The 6,000-nt window shown below is 39.3% G+C and overlaps 1 protein-coding gene across 1 annotated transcript in view; it reads left to right on the top strand.

Moving 5' to 3' along the window:
* Positions 1-1,867: 1,867 nt before the first annotated feature.
* Positions 1,868-6,000, top strand: part of FBXL5 (F-box and leucine rich repeat protein 5) — a 58,484-nt gene continuing 54,351 nt past the window's right edge. The window contains exon 1 of the mRNA XM_022566977.3: positions 1,868-1,891. The gene's annotated coding sequence lies outside the window, so the exon portion shown is untranslated. The remainder of the gene's footprint in view (positions 1,892-6,000) is intronic.

Genomic DNA, 6,000 nt, shown 5'->3' with positions numbered 1-6,000 from the left:
ATCATTTTTCAGGAATGTTCAGTTAGAGACAGGCAAGATTAAACGTGTAAGTCTATGATTCTTCATGAATAATAGCATTCCTTTTATTTCGACCCATCCTAAAGCTGACTCAAATTGGACATTTACATTTGGTATTTCACAACCATCTCTTACTTATTATTTCCCTGCAGACTCGGTCAATATGACTTACTATTTTATTTTATGTGGCTAGACTGTCAGCTTCACTGTATCCTCATGAAAGAACCTAAGCTAGAATGACCTGCTAAGCCACTCTGGGATGCTTGATCCCCAGAAACTGTGAAACAAATGTTTTAAGCCACTAAGTTTTGGGATACTCTGTTATACAGCAATAGATAACTAATACCATGAGACAAAGAGAAAACCTCTATCTTGTTTCAGCCACTGTCGTTTTGTATATTCTGTCACTTAACAGCCAAAACCGAGTCCCTCCTTTCTCCAGTTAAATTTATTTGTAGAATTAACCTAAAAAAAAAAAAAAAGTCTTTCGGGCTTCCCTGGTGGCGCAGTGGTTGAGAGTCCGCCTGCCGATGCAGGGGACACGGGTTCGTGCCCCAGTCCGGGAAGATCCCACATGCCGCGGAGTGGCTGGGCCTGTGAGCCATGGCCGCTGAGCCTGCGTGTCCAGAGCCTGTGCTCCGCAACGGGAGAGGACACAACAGTGAGAAGCCCGCGTACTGCGAAAAAAAAAAAAAGAAAAAAAGTCTTTCAAGGTTCTATTTCTGGAGTCCCAGAGACTGAGAACTGGAGGAGACCAAAGAAAGCATCTTGTCCAATCTCTTCATTTTATAGGTGAAAGTAACAGCTAATATTTAGTGTTTTCTGTGCCAGGCTCTTTGCTAAGTTCTATATAACATGTAATTCTCAGGATATCCTGTGAGGTGGAGACTCACTGTCCTATTTTACAGGTGAGTAAACTGGGTCCGCACTCCTACCCACTTTGCCTTACTGTCTCTCTATTGTTAAAGAATACTTTCAAACAGTTCTATCACAAGCATATGCCAATGTTTTATTACAATCTTGCACATAAGGGAAAAAATCTGTAGTCATCCAAAGAATCATCCTGGTAGAGACATTTTAGGAAAAGTGACTGGAACGAATCACAAACTAGTTATAAAGAAAATAGTGATTGGTTAAAGGTCAATTAACTCTTGATCTGGGCTGTTGGTGAGTGATTTCCCATAATAGAGAAGCACTTGCCTGGCAGAGTCCTTTTTACATGTGTCACAGATTAATCAATATGTATTAATTATCACCCCTTATCACTCTCAAAAGTGTCTGTACAGATGAGAAAACTGAAGCCCCAGAGTGGGCCATTGATTTGCGTAAGGTCCCATGGAAAGGTAGTTAGTGGCAGAGATGGAATTAGAACTCAGGCCAATGTTTTATGTATTAAACAAGTTGTTCCCCCCAAACCCAGCTATTAGTCAATTAATGGAAATCAGACACTCTTGTTTCTTTCTGCCTACATAGCTCTTAGCATTTTAAAAATTCCTGGGAGTTGCCTTATGTACCTGGGGATATTTTTTGTACTGTGTTCTGGGCTTATGAGGAAGGAAGGAAACAGAACTGATACTTCCCTAAATACTTTTTTCCCTTCTCTGTAGGCAGAGATTAAGCAATCACCGACCTGATTTCATCATTACAATGAATGTAAGCCTGACAATTTACAGGAAACTTATTGTTCCTTTCCATTCCAGAAACTTGTGATACTTTCCCTCACTACATGTTGCAAACAGCTAAGTCAAGTTGTCTGTGATAGTAGTCAACACCTTTCCCTTGGGCCGTATTCACTGCACCGTTCAGCATGTTAGCTCATAATAGAGCCTTTGATTGGAGTTGGTGTTGACTTGGCAATATTTATTAAGAACAGGTAAGTGATACACGGGTATGTCTAGGGGATGGAAGGCTCTTACCTGTCTGGAACTTTTGCAAAGAAACATTATGGACCACTGTATACATCTTATCTCCACATTTCTACTGGAGTAAACTATGGTCTTCGCATTACCTGAACTATTTCTTTTCCAAAGATAATCTAAGGAACTGAAGTACTCTATATTTGGACACATATAGTTGGTGGAGTGGCCTACGTTCTTCTTTGTCACCTTTCGCTCCTGTTCAGAGGTGAATAGCACATATTAGGCATTTAGTTTGTTGACATAAACTGATGACAGAGAGCTGTTTTTCAGTGTAAGGTTAAGTACAGATTGTAGGATGAGGAAGACATAGATTTATATCCCTGATTTTCCACTCACTAGCTCTGTGACCTTGGACAAGTCAATAACTCTAAACATTATTTTCCTTTTCCCGTCAAGTGGGAAAAACAGTAGAAACTTCCACATATGGTAGTTGTGAGGATTACACATGACAATTCATGTAAAGCACTTATAATACATGTTAAGACATCAATACATCTTAATTATTGTTTTCTTCTGTTTACCTCCACCTGTATCTTTTCTCTTTCCTTTAATCCATCCCCCACTCTGTTTTTCCTCATCTTTTAACTTCTGTCCTATCTGTCCCTTTTTCTTTTATGCCTCTTCCTCTTCTCAGCTCTTCTGTTATCCTATGCCTTTGTATATGTCCAAGCATGTCTTTTTTTCATGTATGAGGCATCAGTGAATCACCTCTAGGGGAGAGAGCTCCACACCTTGAATAAAAGGGCACAGTAAGTAGCACCCGTATTCCAGTCTGATGACTTATTCTTATTTATGTAATTGATTTTTGGCTGCGTTGGGTCTCAGTTGTGGCACGCAGGATCTTTGTTGAGGCATGCAGGATCTTTTGTTGTGGTGCGCAGGCTCTTTATTGTGGCGTGCGGGCTTCTCTCTAGTTGTGGAGTGCGGGTTTTCTCTAGTTGTGGCACGCGGGCCCAGTTTCCCCATGGCATGTGGGATCTTAGTTCCCTGACCAGGGATCGAGCCTGCGTCCCCTGCATTGTAAAGCGGATTCTTTACCACTGGACCACCAGGGAAGTCCCTGATGCCTTATTCTTTTAGTCAAGAATGTGCTCCAAAAATACAAACTTAAAGTTCTGGGAATGGACACAGACTCACTGTGAGCACAAAGGGCCACGGAACAGGAAAATGCCCAATGTGGTAGATCCCCCCCACCCCAACTTTCTAGCAACTATTTGGACGTTAAAGAGATCTGGCAGCTAGGGCGGCCTAGCCAAAGTGAAGATGGTCCTGTGTGTATGTCCTATAGGAAGTGCAACAGGGGCTTGGTGGTCTAAAGAAGAGAAGTCAGCTAGAACTCACTGGAATGGCTTCCTACCGACAAGCTGGGAAAGGCCCATGTCAGAAGCAAGGGACCGTGTGGCAGGAGATGAAGGCGTAAGTCTCCAGGCACAGGTACAGGAAGCATTCCAGGACTCTATATGTCTGTGCAGTAGGCTGGGGCTTCCGAGAGACTGGATATAGCTCTGAAATGATGGATCTAATGGTGATTGATATTAATTAAACTGAAATCTTTAAAAAAACGTAATTTTGTTTTTCAAATACAGAATTTGGAAAAAAGTTTTGTTAAAATTTTGAGAAAAAAGTAGCTCCCCTCTCCCCTAAATCAGCCACAGTCCCAACACCAAAAGATAGCCACTGTCAACATTTTGATGTATTTCCTTTTATCCCCTTTCAAATGCATTTATAAAATACAGTTGCCATAAGATTGTTTCTATTATATTCATTTCTGTATTCTGACATTAAAAGTAAACATACTCATTTAAAACATTGGAAAGAATAGAAAAATATAAGGGAGGGAGGGACTCATCTATAACTTTTGTCAATCAGAGAAGACATTAAGGCTTTGTGTCATTTATGCCACCCTTTTTATGCATTTTTGTAAGCTTGTTATGGATTATGTGCAATTTTGATTCTGCTTTTTTCAGTTAACCTTATATCATACCTGTTTCCCCAAGGTCATTAAAAACACCATCCTTACCCTCAAAGATGCTTCCAGTCCTACCAGGAAAATTGATGCGGACCCAAGGGTGTCATAAGCAGAGTAACCAGAGGCAGAGCAGATTAGATACAATTTTGGGATAAACATAAAATGGCTCTACCTGCAATTAGCCCGGCTGCTGCTGATTATATATAATCGAACATTTTAGTATTTTTAAAGACTTAAAAGTCTTTTAAAATGCATTATTATTAACAAATTTTTATAACTGTAAGAATAATAGGTGAACACAGTAAAATATTAAAACTGTATCAAAGGGTATGTATTTAAAAGGCATTTAACTGTTTCCCATCCTAGAAGCCCTGCTCACAAATTTCTGCTGTCTTATCCTAGAAACACATACTATACTTTTTTTTTTAAACACAAAAGAGAACATATTTAACAAAGTGTTCTCTACATTGTTTTTCTTCTTAACTTAGAACATCTTGGTTTCATTCCATATCAGCAAACATAGATCTACCTTATACTTTTTAACAGATGCCTATTTGTCCATTGAATGAATGTACTATAATTTATTTATCTAATATCCAGTTGATAGACAGCTAGTTGTTTTCAATTACTTTTGTCATTGTGCAAAAGATTTTATTATATCTTTTGTGACAAGCTTTTTTTTCCATAGTGTTATGGGCTGAATTGTGTTCCTCCCAAATTCATATGTTGAAGCCCTAATCCTCAGTATGTCAGAATGTGACTGTATTTGGAGACAGGGCCTTTAAAGATGTGATTAAGTTAAAATGAAGTGGTTAGGGTGGGCCCTAATGCAATCTTCCTGGTGTCCTTATTTGAGAAGGAGATTAGGACATAGACACCAGACATACACAAGCACAGAGCAAAGGCCATGTGAGGACACTGTGAGAAGGTGGCCATTTGTAAGCCAAGGAGAGAGGACTTAGAAGAAATCAAACCTGCTAACACCTCAGTGTTGGACTTCCAGAACTGCAAGAGGAGAAATTTCTGTTGTTTAAGTCTGTGATATTTTGTTATGACAGCTCCAGCAAACGAATACACACAGGCACTCATCTGTATATAGTGAAAACCAATGGGGAAATAGAATTCACTACTTAAGTTTAAAGAAAGAAAGTAAAAGTTTGGGGCAAAATGCAGGCTTATGTATATTTCATTTTCTGAGGTCCATGTGCATATAAAGTATCTGAAAGGAAAATGAAAAAAAAAAACCCAAAAAACCAAAACAAACCATAGCATCTGGCCTCACATTCCAACTCAGTGGCTATCATTTCTTTTAATAATGCCATCATCCCTGCTAAGAGCTTTACTCCTAAATCAACCTGCAGCAATTGTTGATTGGCTAATTTGACTGACAGTAAGCATCAACTCTGCTACTGAGTTAGGACTGGGTTTCCAGCTGTTGGGGATAGCAACAACTTTTCATTGCTTGCTTTCACAAGTAACCCGCTGCAGGGTAAAGTGCTGTGTCACATACTCAGCTAAATGGAGTTAAATATAAATGCCTTAGAACTGACTTTCCCTGACCAGTAACCCTCTCCAGGGCCCTCAAAACCAGGGTTGGAAAATACCAGTGAAGAGGCCTCATGTCATCATACATTTAGGTCAACAGGGAATGATTTGGCATTTTCTTCCCCTGTAGCATGCTGTTTTCAGAGAGAATGAGAGAAGGAAAGAACAAATTACCAATCCACCAGGCACTATATACTTTGGAATTTCACTGCTCTGTTCATATGCCTTATCTAGTTTCCTTGTTACCCACAGCTAGATGGTCTATTAGAATTCCTTCGCTTTCATTTACCAGAAGAAATCATAAAGGCATGATTAAACCGACAACCTTAGCCTTAATAACAGTTCGTGATCTGATGTAGTTGTAGGAATCCATAAAAACGATACTACACTGATCAATGTCTTCTTTTTTGGGGCGAAAGTTTAATGTAAATCAATCATTTATTCTGGATATATCAGGTGATTAATTATTATCTTACTCAGCATATGGAGCAAATGTTAATAACTTCTTCTGAAGGGAAGAATGACCCACAGGACTTATTTTTTTATATT

The sequence above is a fragment of the Delphinapterus leucas genome, chromosome 5 (genome assembly GCF_059928025.1).
Source record: "Delphinapterus leucas isolate spDelLeu-1000000601 "Yukka" chromosome 5, BTC_Dleu_Yukka2, whole genome shotgun sequence".
In the NCBI taxonomy this organism is placed as follows: Eukaryota; Metazoa; Chordata; class Mammalia; order Artiodactyla; family Monodontidae; genus Delphinapterus; species Delphinapterus leucas.
The sequence above is the reverse complement of the archived record's forward strand: the minus strand, read 5'-3'. Positions and strand labels throughout refer to the sequence as shown.